The sequence below is a fragment of the Dunckerocampus dactyliophorus genome, chromosome 12, assembly GCF_027744805.1.
Source record: "Dunckerocampus dactyliophorus isolate RoL2022-P2 chromosome 12, RoL_Ddac_1.1, whole genome shotgun sequence".
NCBI lineage: Eukaryota > Metazoa > Chordata > Actinopteri > Syngnathiformes > Syngnathidae > Dunckerocampus > Dunckerocampus dactyliophorus.
The window spans coordinates 24,273,226-24,288,291 of NC_072830.1; the positions used below are offsets into that span (position 1 = coordinate 24,273,226).

General features: G+C 38.7%; 1 protein-coding gene across 4 annotated transcripts in view; it reads left to right on the forward strand.

Annotated features, from left to right (window-relative positions):
* The window catches only part of zgc:172282 (leucine-rich repeat and fibronectin type III domain-containing protein 1-like protein), a 175,635-nt gene extending 161,054 nt beyond the window's left edge, over positions 1 to 14,581 (forward strand). For all 4 annotated transcript variants that reach the window (XM_054793154.1, XM_054793153.1, XM_054793155.1 and 1 more), the window contains one exon: positions 7,500 to 14,581. The gene's annotated coding sequence lies outside the window, so the exon portion shown is untranslated. The remainder of the gene's footprint in view (positions 1 to 7,499) is intronic.
* Positions 14,582 to 15,066: the final 485 nt, after the last annotated feature.

The window sequence follows — 15,066 nt, forward strand, 5'->3', positions numbered from 1 at the left end:
AGAAGTTGTGTCACCCAAAGACCCAGGCATCTTAATTAGTGTTTCATGCGGTCACCCACTGACAGTCACCCTGGCCTTCCACCAACTGTGGCTCCTGCTCCATAGCACGCCAACATTTGCCTTTGTGTCTTCCTAAAGTGATTGGATGGCTGCTGCTTAAATGCCATTTAATTGCTGCCAGCTACGCAATTAGAGAGTCACTCTCGCTAAACAAAGAGTTTTTTTTTATAATACTTCAGTGACACTATCTCAACAGGCAACAAGTAAAGCATCGCACCTTTGTTTGGCTCTTTTGGCGTATGACTCACGCCGAATTTCAGTCTCCCTTTTCCTTTACCTCCACACTCATTGTCCATCTGATGTCTCAAGCTTGAATTTATTTTCCATTACACATGGCTGAGTGAAATGAAGCTTGAATTACTGCTAGACAAGCGGTACCAAGTGCATGTTTTTGGTCAGAAAAACAGAAGGACACCCTCGTACAGCAGGTGATAGATTGTCGAAGCAAAGACGCTCTGCATGAGTTTAAAGCTGCATGAGATGGTGTCAGATACACATACCGAAAAGCCCAATACCCTGGCCTAATATTGAGATAGTGACTTTTTATTTGTTGATTGGGTATTTTTGGCGAGAAATGAAAGACAAAGCAGCAAAAAAAATCATATCTTTGAAATTATGACAAAAGACAAGCATTTGATTCATCATAAAGGATCCTGGTCGAGCATTCTCATCAACTACAAATTTAGAATGTTCTAATGAATGCTATAACGTATGTACAACTGTTGAGAGAAAGAGCGAATCATTTTAGACATGGAACTTCTTGCCAGTATGATAAAAATAATGAAAATACCAAATTCAGGCATCCCTCACCACTTCGCGGTTCCACTTTCATGGCTTTAAAAAAAAAAAAAAGTCAGTACATCCCTCACATTTCACCAACCGTTTTTTACTACAGTATAGTATCTTCTCAAGAGACAATACAATAGAAATGAAATGTGTTTACAGCTTGAATAACGGTATGTACTGTATGTACAGTATGTATGTAAAGTGACTCAACACAGACATGATTGTCTAAATATCAGGCAACAAGTGAGTACCAAGATAATTGTGTCTTGACTACAACAGTCATCCACTGGTAGCGCATGGTCTGGGGCTGCCGTTCATTGAGCGAAACATGAATTGCAACACGCACTGTGACATTCTGAAGCAGAGCATAATCTTCTCCTGTGGAAAACTAGGACGCATGGCATTTTTCCAACATGATAAGGAGGCCAATACACCTGCAAGATGACAAGTGTCCTGCTGAACAAGGTGAAGGTGATGGAATGGCCAAGTATGTCTCCAGACCGCAACCCAGTTGAGCACCTGTGGATCATCCTCAAGCAGAAGGTGGATAAGTGCAAGGTGTCTAACATCCACCAGCTCTGTGATATTATCATGGAGGAGTGGAAGAGGATTCCAACAACCTGTGCAGATATGGTGAATTCCATGCCCAATAGGATTAAGGCAGTGATAGATAACAAATGATCCTCACATGAAATATTGATTTTGATGGTTGCCACCCACTCAGAAAAAGAACAAGTGTGTGTTGTGTCATTCTCAGAGGACAGTAAATCTGCACTGCTTTCCAAGCTATACACTGACTACACTAAGTTATGTCCAAGGTATTTATTTTGCATTGTCCCTTGAGAAAGTTAATAAAATGGTTGCTGTAAAGTAACATATTGTTGGTCTGCTGCCATTTAACATAACAAAAACATTACAAGGCAGATATTGTATTCACCTTTAACTCCTTTTGAATGATTAGTAAACCTGTCGTTTAAAGGGATAGTTCGGATTTTTTGACATGAAGTTGTATGACATCCCCATCAGTGGTGGACTATATCAACAGTGCCTTACCCCCCCATTTGGTCCCGCGAGTCCAGTTCTGGTGGGATTTCCGTGATGAGGAATGTAGTTCTGTTTAGTTGCTGGATCATTTAAGTAAAGAGTTTGGCTTCTCAAAACAATATGCATTCAAAAGAGTAATACATGTGCATCATAAAAATGTTTCCTAAAAAAAAAAACAATCACACCTCACAAATCGCTCCACGTTATATTTGTCTCCCGCCGTGTCCCTGCGCACTGTCGCATCTCCATTGGCGTTTTTTTAGATGAAGACGCTCGCATCTTCACACATGTAAACAAGATGGCCATCGCGGTTGAAGATACACACGAACGGAGAGGCGACAGTGTGCAGGGACCTGGTCCTGACCAGGTTATGTCCAGACTTTCAGCTTAAAATCGGCTATGAAAGCGCAACTGTGTAACTCATTCGGGGATGGTGTCACCATTTATTGACAACCGGGTGGACCTGGGAGCAAGAATAATTCGGACAGCAGGCTACTTCAAGATCACACTGATCCGCTAGCATTCCCTGATTAAATTCTATATTCAGAGATATAGATTTTCAGCCGAGAGAATACGCTACATTTGCTCACGTTTTGAGCCGAGCATCAGGAATAAAATGCAATATGAAATGTTAGGCCAATGTTAGCAGACGTATATGTCACACCAGTCCTTGCGTCAGTACTCAGCCCATTAGTCTTCTTATATTACAATATTTGCTGGACGAATAAGCGCTCTGAGGCATCAAGCAACTGCAACAAAATGCTTCTTTATTCTGACAAAAAGGACAAATTTGTCACACAGGAAAAATTCACCACAAAACATGCCAACACTGCCACCTAGGGGTCACCATGTGGTACAGCATTCTATAGTTCAGTGCCGTAAAATATGAAAACATATTTTAAAGATGAAAAAACTCCAAAACACTCGTAATGTTGCTCCAGTTTATTTATTTATTTATTTATTTTAAATGGATAAGGGTTAATATCTCAAAGCTGAGCATTCATAAATGAAAACACATGAAAACGGACGCTTTTATGTGAACGTGCACAAAGCAGAGAACTGGACATGACAGAGTAATTTGATAACCAAACTCCTTAGCAGATCTACATGGGTTGGTTTACAAAATATGAATCAAAGTGGCCCCCGCATTCATTGTTTTTTCAGTATCACAAAATGTTGGAGCACCCTTGTTCTAGATACACAGATCATGGTGTGATTGCTTAGCTAATATTAGCAAGACACATCCTGTGCCACATCTTTTCTCTTCATTTAACCGTCTGATTGCACTCCATTTGATAGCCTCCATCTGTGACAATTGCTCTGCAACATTTAAAAGTCCCCTAAATCTTTAGCCTACGTTGAATAATGACGAGATGACGGGGATGTGCATTGTCATCGCAACCGTAATGTAGAGAAAATGCACCATGTGTTTGTGTATGTGGGCTGCATGAAACAAATGACACATCCTGTGGCTGAGATGCCTCTGATGAAACATGTGGCCATGCATACATTACCGAGTGTGTACCCTGACGGCTGCCTTAGTCACACACATGCGCACTTGTACAAACGTGTTGGACAAACCTACAAATGACCTTCGGCTCTGCGACCCGCAGTAGTTACACACCATTTTTCGTGCATGTATGTTCTCACCAGCAGCCATCTAACCCGAGGGGATGTCAGATGGGTGTCACACTTAAGCATAATAACATGAACAATGCCTCAGGTAAGATGGGAAGGAAAAAGACAGCGAGAGGGGGGAAATGAAAAAAAAAAATGTTCCCATGCCTTTCACAAGGCTAAAATTGCTGGGTAATTAACAAATATGCAACACAAACAAACAAAAACCTAGGATTCAGAGAACAGACCTCTGCTAAGGGCAAATAATAATGTCAGTTGGAAATGTATCCCGCCTGGATTTGCAGCTAGTTTACTACACGAAAGGGAAACAGCAGGGCACAGCAGCACAATAATGACATTAAAAAAGATGTTTTGAGAGGATACCATTTACAGATTAGGCAGACATACCATAATAGGTCAATATGGTCCCTTGGTGTGATATGTTATCATGAAGTGTGGCTTTATGAACTGAACTGTGATGCTGAAGAGTGGAATATGGGTGAAAAGCTGAGCGTGATAAGCAGCTTTATTTAAATGGAAATCGTAGGAAAGGGGGACAGGAAGGATTATCAAAAGGGGGAGGAGGACAGGAAATATAAAGCAAAGAGTAAAGAAAGAGAATAAGATAAGGCTGGAAGAAAGAAAAATAGAGGAAACAAGGAGGATAGTGGTCAGATGAGATGAGGATTAGGTACTGTGTTGTGCTTAGCTATGCTGTGAGTTGCATTTGGTCCCAGAAACATGGACTGAATACATGGACTAAATATACAATTATACAATAGAAGTATGCAGTTTATATGTCTGGAAATATTTTCAGCTAAATGATGATTCAACGTTGCTTGGTGGGCTTATATCAGCATCCGGATGCCACAGATGCCACACCTATATATATATATATATATGTATATGTATATATAAATTAACTGCGATAAACAAGGGATTACTCTATACACACTTATAGAATTGGCAGTTTATCCTAGCTCCATGGCAGCACACTGGAACTTTATAGTCAATCCCCAAATCAAATGTTTGCATAGAATAATACTGGCCTTTTAAACTCTTCTGGCCTTTTAACCTTAGAGCAGCCTTGATAGAAATGCTAATTTTCTACCAGTATTGAATAATAAAATGATTTGGACTGCAGAGTTTAAAAGGCCAGTATTATTCTATGCAAAACATTTGATTTGGGGATTGACTGTAAAGTTCCAGTGTGCTGCCATGGAGCTAGAATAAACTGCCAGTTCTAGAAGTGTGTATAATGTGTATACGTACAGTAATCCCCTGTTTATCACGGTTTATTGGTTTCAGTGATAAGCGATTTTCCGCAAAGTAGGAAAGGGTTCTTTATTTACAAATGAAATATTTTTTATGACATAACGCTCACCTTTACACTAATATTACCCAATATAGTAGACATATTAAGACAAAATAAGGCATTTAAGACATAAATAAGACTCATGCTGGTGTGTGCTACAACAAATGTGTTTCGGACGTGGAGGACAGGAAGTGTCTTCAGGGGTTCAGAGTTTAATTTTAGCTTAAAGTGAATTACGGCTGCAGCAGTAGCCTGTGTTATTGCTATGATTATTATTATGTTATTATTATTGTGGCTTTTGGGAGATAATGCAAACCTGCAATAAAAGCCTGCTGTTGCAGCGATCCGGATTGGTGTGTGTGTGTCTCACCCAACATCGCTGTAACATTACTGACACCTAGTGACCAGTGCAGAATACTATATATCATCCGTAGAGTCTTTGAATGCATCTTCTGAATGACTTATATTTGCATTTTAGTTCATTTTGTAATTTTTATACTTGAAAGTGCTTATTTTAGGCAAAAAAATACACCAAATCTGCTTCGATATGCATATTTTTTGGGCCATATTCAAACACAAAACAGAGGGATTTATTAATTCATTTTATTTTTGAAAAAAAAATGTGTTAGAGTTAAGCCACAAAATTCAAACAGCAAAGTAGCGAGGGACAACTGTATACACCTACTAAAACATCAGAGCTCTCCATGGACCGCTCACTAAATATTTCTCCCTGAAGGCTGCTGGTTTGGATCAGTCTTGTGTAGCTGGTACACAATAGCTTAGCACTGATTCCTGTGATGATTTGTGGTTGGATGCCTGTTGGATGCATCATCAAAAATGTTGATGCTGGTTTTGTGTTCATGGAGGAAAACATGATGAGGCTGGGAGGCAGGGTGCAGTCATTGAATATTGGAATGTCAGTACTCTCATAAGCATATTTACAACATTGCAAATAATACTGCTGAATGTCATTTTTGGTATTATTTAAATGGGCCAGGCTGGATTGGGGCTTTGGGGAAAGTAGGTTTACGGTACATGTTTTTGTTTGTCTCTCCTCTTTTTGCAGGCTCTATCCCAGACTAAGTTAGGGCTCCAAGAAATAAATTGGTGTCATGTATGATGAGGGCAAGGTGCAGAAACAGGCAAGGCCAGTAGAGGCTGACAATTAAAAAAGACAGGAAGATGCAGACCTTGACAAAAATCGATTGCAGAGGCAATTGTGTGTGAGCCTTGGATGAGACTGAAACTGTGAACATCTAACGAAAGAAGACAATGTATGGACTCGTAATGTTGATGAGTAATGGAAGACCCAGACAGATTCTAGCATTACTGGGACACAATGAAATGCTGTCTGCAGACAAAAGAAAAGCAGTCAAGATGGCCTGAGCTCGCTATAAGCGCTCCATAGCACGTGCGGATACAAACTCGATGATGTGATTGAAGAGATTGTGGTCAATGAAGCAACTTCCGTCAAAGTCAAGTCTGCAATGAAAAGCTGAATTTGAAAAACACTTGGCCATGGTGAGACTGTTAATCAAGATCAATCAAGATCACAGGGTTTTAGTTCGGGAGCAGTACAGTAATCCCTCGTTTATCGTGGTAATTGGTTCCAGACCCAACCATGATAAGTGAATTTCCACAAAGTTAGATTCCTTATTTATAAAAAAAATAAATAAATAAATTCATAGTTACCTGTTTACAATCTTATAATATATATATATATATATATATATATATATATATATATATATATATATATATTTTCATATTTATATATATTATATTATTTATATATATAATAAAAAGAAAAAAAAGCCATTTAGGACATAAAAACTTGCTCGTGCTCGTGTGTGTCGTAATAAATGTGTTCCAGATGTGTGGAGGACAGGAAGTCACTTTGGTTGTTCAGAGTTTAGGTTTGGCATGGGTTACGGCAGCAATAGTAGCATGTGTTATTATTATGATTGCTGTTATTGTTGGTATTATTGTGCCTGGTGTGAGATAATTCAAACCTGCAATTAAAGCCTGCTGTTCTGGTGATCGAATCTGGAGCTTGTCTCACCGAACATGAAAGTAACCATACTGTAACATGTAATGTAACAAGTAAATTTCCCCGCTGTGGGATAAATAAAGTACATACACACATACACATACTGACACCTATTGACCAGTGTAGAATACTGCATTCAAGATTTGAATGTGTCTTCTTAATGCCTTGTATTTCTATTTTAGATCATTTAGCATTTTTTATGCTGGAAAATGCTTAGACAAACAAATACGTAACATTTGCTCAAATATGCATATATTTTTGTGCCAAAGTGTCATTGGGCAAGATACTGAACCCCCAGTTGCTCCTGATGCTGCGTCATCAGAAGGTAAATGCTAGCAATGTCAAAGCGCTTTGACTGCCTCGGAGGTGGATAACCGCTATAAAAGTGAAAGACCATTTATTAAATATTCAACCAATATATGAGTTAATATTATTTTGAAAAACCGTGATAGAGCGAAGCCACGGAATTCGAACTGGAATGTGGCGAGGGACAGCTGTTTTTGTTTGACAAAATGACCCCAACCATAACCAAAGTGAACCAACACTACTTGCCACTTTGGCAAGCTTGAATCACAAAAAAATGCATGTCGATTAATGTCTCTCATCTTTGTGTTTCTCTCTTTTCAGGCGCAGAAATCAGCCATGCGTGATGAATCAGATCAGCGAAAAAAAAGAAAAGCGCAGGACATCAATTTCTGTTGCACATTATCAATCTTTTTTTTTTAATCCGTAGCCGCCCATCATCATCATGACTGCTGTTGTTGAATATTCTGATGTGATCAACAAATGCGGTATAAGGGAACATGGCCGCACCTCGTTTACAGCATTGTTTGCAGTGATCTCGGCTCAATTTACACCTTAATCACATCATTATTCTTACGATGCATTGGAGTGTGTGCCCAGCATGAATTACCTCACATCTCAGTTTGTGTTTCAGGAGCGTTTCATTTGATTTCTCTGTTAGAGATGTCCATTTACACATTTTTGTTTGTTGAAAAGAACATGCCGCATGCTCATTCTGCCATCTATTTTATCATAGTCATGTTGTGGTCCAAGTGTCATGAAGGCGGAATGTATAACTAGTAAGTACCATCTTTGATATGTACCACCTAGGACTGAACAAAAAAATAAGAAAAATGCGATCTTGATTCACACTAACACGCCATCTAATTTCTAAATGACAATGTTTTTTATATTTATTTTGTTATTTTATCATACAATATTTTATTTTATTCCCGCTGCATGACAGCCAGCACTCGCCGCTCACCCTCCATTCCCCAGCGAGCCTCGCCACCCAGGATAGCGGCGCCAACTCGCCCTGGCTTGCTATCATTTATCAGCTCACAGGAGGAGCGATCACAGTAATTAATTGACTTTTTATTTTCACTTGTACTATCAAGAAAGTCCCCCGTCAACTGTGCTTCCGTCACCGGCCAAAAGATCATTGGAAGTTTATTTAAAGCAGAACATGACATTGAGCAGTCTAATGATGTTGATACTTGTGATTTCTTTAAAATCCCTGAACGTGGCGTATGTGTGTGAAACAGAATCGTGCAGCCCGACGTGTGTTTCCATTGATATCATAATCATTTTAACCATCACCATCATTACAGATCTCTGCTGACTGTTTTGGAAGAATAACTATAATATCCTAGAGTTATACCCTCAATTGTTTTAACCTCTCATGAAAGAGATTCGCCCAAAAAGACCACATTCTTTATGACACTTCCCCTCTGTGTTATCTGCCCCCTTATCGGTCTTTATCTTTTGTATGTGTATATAAAACAATTTAAAATGGTATAGTTTTGTACATGTAATTTTTATGGTGTGTGGATATTTTTTAATAAAAAAAAAGAAAAGATTGTGGACTTTCCATTGGAGTAGCTGCTTGCCTGTGTGTTTTTTTTAAGTTCTTACTATTTATTTATGAATTATAATTCTAATTGTGTATTTAATGTTTAGGTTTTATTCAGTCCCATATGAAAAGTGTGCAACCTTTTAAAATGTTTACAAAAAGCAATGCATAAATCAGGTTGAAACAGCAAATGATGCCCCATTATGGAAATGTAGTTCAACAACACAATATTATCTCAACACTTTGCAATATTTGAGAGTAAGTATAATAGTTTGCAATATCCTGAATGGCGGAATGGGGAATCCCCACTCAGTGACAGGTTCTCACCTTTGCGGGGATTGGAACACCAATATAAATGGAATTCAAGTTAAACACTCTTCATGCACAAAATAATGATCAAACTTACTTATTTGTTCATATAATGTGCAATGAACAACCTTCATGCTCTATCTCCTCTCTGTTCCGTTCTCCTTGCGCCATGATGCATTCCGGCGCACTCGTAAATGAGTGTTATGCACTAATTGTTTTTTATTTTTATTCGCGTACCACCTATGACAATTGCTGTACCCCTGGGGTACGCGTACCCCACTTTGGAAATGCAGTATCTACGCAAACCGAGGCAAAGTTATGTTGTAAATTTTCAAAGCTAACTAAAAAACAAGCTAAAAAACACACTAATCAAGGTTTCACTGTACTTCCCCCTTTATAGAACATGATGCTGACAACATGTAGAGTCATGTGTGTTCCTCATTATCTTCCTCACAGGTGTTAATGACTACTGTGAACATAACCTGAATCTGTCTGCTGGCTCCCTTCCCTCTGCTCCTATTATCCTCTCCTCTCACATTTCCTCCTCTCATCAATTCCCCTCAGCCCCTCCTGTGTTTCTTTCTCATTCTTCCTCCAATCCACCAACTCCCTCATCTCTTTCACTCACTCCCATTTCCTCAAGACTTTAATACCCAGTCTGTGCTACAGTGCACAACTGCATTCTGCTCCATTCCTCAGTTCTGTGCTCCTAAGTTGGTGGTACCGTGCCAACACTAAATCAGCACTCCTCCTCTTTTGCCTCCTTTAATTGCCTTTGCGCTCAACTTGATTTTTCGCCTCTTCTGTTTTTTTTATACTTAGGATTTTCTTTTTACTCTTGGCACTGCCCAGAATCATTAAGTACAATTTACTTTTAAACCACAGCTGTGACTACAGCAGTAAATATGCATATGTTGACAAAGTGAGGTGAAGTCTGTGTTACATATTGAATATTCAGCAGGAAAAAAAAAGATATTGTGTGATATAGTTGTTCGAATTGTTTTGTGGTCTGTGTAAAGACATCCCCCACAGAGGGCACAACTTGTATTGCATAATGGTTTTTCACTTAAAATATTCATCATTTTAGTCTCAGCATTTGCCCTCATGTTTGTGCTGAAACAGGTAAAAATGGAGATCCCAGTGTCAGTCACTCTACTGCAATTCAGTAAGCCAACTCAAAGATTTAGAAGTACCGTAAATTCTGCTGTATTTTTAAAAAAAAACTTTGAACTCTGGCTTATACAGCGGTGTGACTAATTTATGGCTAAAGTCTAATCTTGTGACATCTCTTTGACTTCAGAAGTACAACAATTTTTGAAAATACCGTGTTAAATAGGAAGGAGGGGGAAACGATAGCTCTTTCTTTGGCTGGAGCCAATCGCCAGCTCTCAGTGCACTCATAACGAGCATGTCTACCCACTGGAGGTCAGCGGAGGTCGGTATATATACACACCAGTATAACAACATAGCAGTCTGACTCATGGTGTCAACTTTCAAAAAATAATTTACTAACAGCATAAAATTCATCACCTAGCAACTTAATACTCAAAAGGTTTATATGCAAATATGCAAACATGTCCCAATATGAGTTTAAAATAAAAAAAAAAAAACATTTTCAAGTTTTCCCATAAGGCATTCTGTCTGAGCAACCATTCAATTATGTCATTAAAATGTTGGGTTTTTCCATATTAAACTTGTATTGATACATGTTTCAATATTTCTGAGGTATAACGTTTGAGTGTTAGTTGTTGTGTGATGAGTTTAATGTTGTTTGTAAGATGAAACCGTGAGTCAGACTGCTATATTGAGTAATGACCTCCTGCAATTTCCATTGCGTTGACAAGCTCGGCGTGAGTTCTTTCAAAGCTCATAAATGGCTACTGTCAAACAAAGAGCTGACTGGTCGTCACGGACTCGTGCATGCCACAAATGCCATTTTATGACGTGGGCACGTGCGGCTTATACACCGGTGCGGCTTATACAATACTAATGTTAGGAAAAGCCACTTGCGTGTTGTGTTTTTTTTGCATTTTAAATGACAGCACTGAGTGAGCCATGTGGGTGCAGGTTGGGGTAGGTAAATGTTTAATTCTCAAAAATAAAAAAAAAAAACAAGGGCAAAGAAACAGTAGCAAAATAAAAAAAGAGAGAAAGCACAACATCAACGACAATGAACCAACAAAACCAACAGAAAAAAGGGAACTATCTAAATACAGACCAATAAGACACAAAGCAGCTGTGAAGAACAAGACATAAGGAGCTGACTGATTAACACATAGCATGCATGACAAACAGTACCAGGAGAAACAGATTAACAATCAGCACAATACATGCGCAAACAATGAACAATGCATGAATATAAATGTAACCTAAGAGAAACTATGATAACTAGAAAGGCACGCAGGCGACCTTAGACGTTCCCCAAGGCAGCAATTGTGTTCTACATGTTAGTACAAATGATTACTGTGTAGCAAAGAGCAATTGTATTTGCACAAATGGGCACAAATGTAAAAATATATTATAAGAAAAATTACCCATTTGCACATCTAAACTGCACTCATCTCCACTTCACAATGTTTCTGGAAAATCACATCATAATATAACATTGCATTACTGCATGTTTATTTATATTGTGTATGATGTTAGTTAGCGTTAATAACTGGTGGAAAGAACAAACCATTGGACACCTGGGGTTGAAAGTTACAAATATCCAAGGGATTATCCACAATCTAAGGGACACATATGCCAGATTAATAAGGAGTATGAGAGTTATACTCTATATCATATAGTCCTACAATACAAAATGTTTCAGTGTAATTAAACTGGTGGGAAATCAAACCAAAACAGCCAACATACTTTTGCATTGCATATACTGTATCTCTGCTTTTTGGTGATCAGATTACTTTTTTAAAATAGCCCCCAATGTTTTACTGGTGGGAGTAAAATAAGCATCAATGAAACGACCCGCCCTATAAATTGACTACACCTATGAAAGAATAACAATGTTTATTCCATCTGGATAATGTTGGCTCATAACACCAGGCACAGTATGATTATCTAAAACCAGATGAACAATGGCCACACCTATCATTCTGACACGTGGAATGGGTGATAGACAGACCTAATGTGACTGTAAAAAAGACAGACTGTATATGAACATGTGGCCAACAGCCTAAAATAGAGCTCACCGCAGGAAATCAAACTTAAACTAATTTGCAACTCTACTGCCTCACTGGGCCTGTTATACCGCTGAGAGCTATCTTTTCTTCTCTACTCAGGAGGACACAGTCCAACTTGAAGTGGACATTTTGCTTCTTAGATTTTTAAAGGGCAGCGCATGTTTTGAAAGTGTGTAAAAGTATGATTCCACCAAAAATATTTGCCAACCTTGGAATCAGGCAAGTCTATTTGTGTGACCTGGTTATCACTGACAGCTGATTTCAAGGAAACTCAGATACTCAAACTCAAATCATTCAGCACAGTAAAACAATAAATAGTAATACAGTTAGCATTATCGCTCCAAAAATAAAAAAATAAACAATTCCCACAATGTTTGTAGAGGAATGGCACATTGGCCATGTCAGAATATCTGGATAAAGGGGCTGATACTGGAATTTATTTTCACCAGTTGTCGCAAGAGCATTAAAAGAACTGTCCACTCTCCACCATCATAATGACATCAACCATCTGTTTGCCATCCTCGATGAACCAGGAAGTAGTCTGCTAACGAACCCAAATACAACACTCCACAAGCGTTCACTAACAACTTTGGAGTCTGTTCTATACTGAGTAACATTGAACGGTAGTTATCCCTTGTTACCTTTTGATGAGGAAAATATTCCATATGAGCCATCATCAAATGGTGGACCTCGGTCGGACCTTTGAGGACACGTGACCAATTAAAGTGAAGGGGAAATTTAATATGATATTAACGTATAATCATGCTCACTGAGAGATAGTAGCAGCAGTTTGCGGGTGTAATTACTTCAGTTATTCCGGTTACGTGACAGCAAATGCGGTGACGTCACTCAAAATGAGCCAATGAAATAGTCTGTTTACTCGCTGAGAAGCGAATGAGAGAACAATGACTTGCTCAAAAGTAAGAAAAGCTGATTGAGAAAACCGAACATTTAAACTGGTAGATAACAATACATAACTCGTAACAGATAACTTGTATGTACTTTTAATTGTTTCTTTTGAACTCTGCTTTTTGGTTTTCACTTTCTACTGTTATTTTGCTATTTTGTATACTTGTATTTGTTTGCTTTTACCTTGTAAAGCATCTTTGAGTTTTTGAAAAGCGCTCTATAAATACAATGTATAATTATTCAAATGTGTATGAACTGACCAATAGATGCACATTCTTCCAGAATCCAGTGCCAAACCGCTGTGTTTTATATGTTCTAAAACTGTAGCGCTGGTCAAAAACGTAAATGGGATGCGACGTTACCTGACAAAACTTGTTTTCATTTCATTGTTTGTGCAGTCAAACCTTTTATTATTTGTGACATTTGGTCCCGTGTTCTTTTAAATGTAATGTACGTGCCAAGTTAACTGTGTTGTAATGAAACAATAGAGAGATGTGCAGGGTTTCATTACATTTCATTTAAGCTAGTCTGTTTGATGCGCTTTAAGGCAAATTGAGGTTCGGACCTTTGTTGTGAAAAAAATTGCATAAAAAAGGACCTTACTCAATTATACTGCTGCCATATGTAATTGCTGCAACAATAAATGTAAAATTGGCTCTTGTTTTTTACCAGGCGAGAGCAGTGCATTTAGTACCTGGGCCTTCAGTGGGGACTCAACTGACCACAATTCTTTCAGCAGACCCTGTGAGTGCAATTAAACATAATAATAAAAACTGCTTATGGCAGTGTTTTGAACCATGGTCACCAATGTTAAGCACAGAAGATATTACTACTGCATCATGCTGGTGCATGGAGACTGGGGAACTGCTACACAATACGTAATACATTACTGCTCGTAACATTGAGCATTAGTAACTAAATTCCACCGGCGAATGGCTGGCCAATGCTAAACTTGGCGCTCAGTCAAACGTAACGAGCGTAAAAGGAATGGCCCTATGATTAACGGTTCGGATAACACCAAACATCTACGCATCACCTGGGGCAGTTCACAATCAATGTTTAGATAAACATTGACATGACATGACAAAACTATAAAGCATTTGAAATAAAACATATCTACTCACCAGATGTCAATTTCTCTTCCTCAGTCAGCCATTGCGGGCATAACAGTTTTGATCAACAATGCTGATGTCACTGAGAGGCAAATCTGAAATCTGACTGAAGACGAAAGAATAATAAAGGAATACAATTTCATGGAATAAATACAATGGTACCTCAGTTAACACCCGTCCTGGTTAGAGTGTTTTTCGGTTAACATCCAAAATGTCTGCAAAAATTTAGTCTTGGTTTGCTTTCATCCGCCGGGTTAGCATGCAATATGACAAACCGTTGTATTTGTGCTTAATTTGTTTACGAAGCCATCTTGGATCACGCAGCAACATTCCAAAGAGGGTGAAAACCAGTATTGAATTTGAGATAAAGTCATCGCAAAGTTCGAAGGTAGCGTCCGTGTTGCAGCTCATGTCAGGACGTACTGGAAGCCCTCATCAACAATAAGTACCATCCTAAAGAATAACAACGTAATCAAGTGAGCTAATGTTGTGAAAGGAGTAACACTTAACAGAACGGAGACGGCAAACAATTGAAGATGAGTGAGAAGTCGCTGCTGGTGCCAGAATAGGAGTTGTCAGCCTTGACTGCACACCATGTTTTTTGGGGGCGGGGGGGTTTGACAGTGCTGTACAAAATTCTAACTCAGAATTATTAATTGTTATGTGCGAAAACAAGTTTAAATGAATCAAATATTTGCAAAGCACTCCTTCACACGTGCAACTTATTAAAAAATCATTTTGGAGGGACACCTGATTTGCCAGGGGAGCAGGGCAACAAGTGTAATTGCCAGCAATTAGCAGATCTCAGGATTTGGAGGGGCATCTCGATG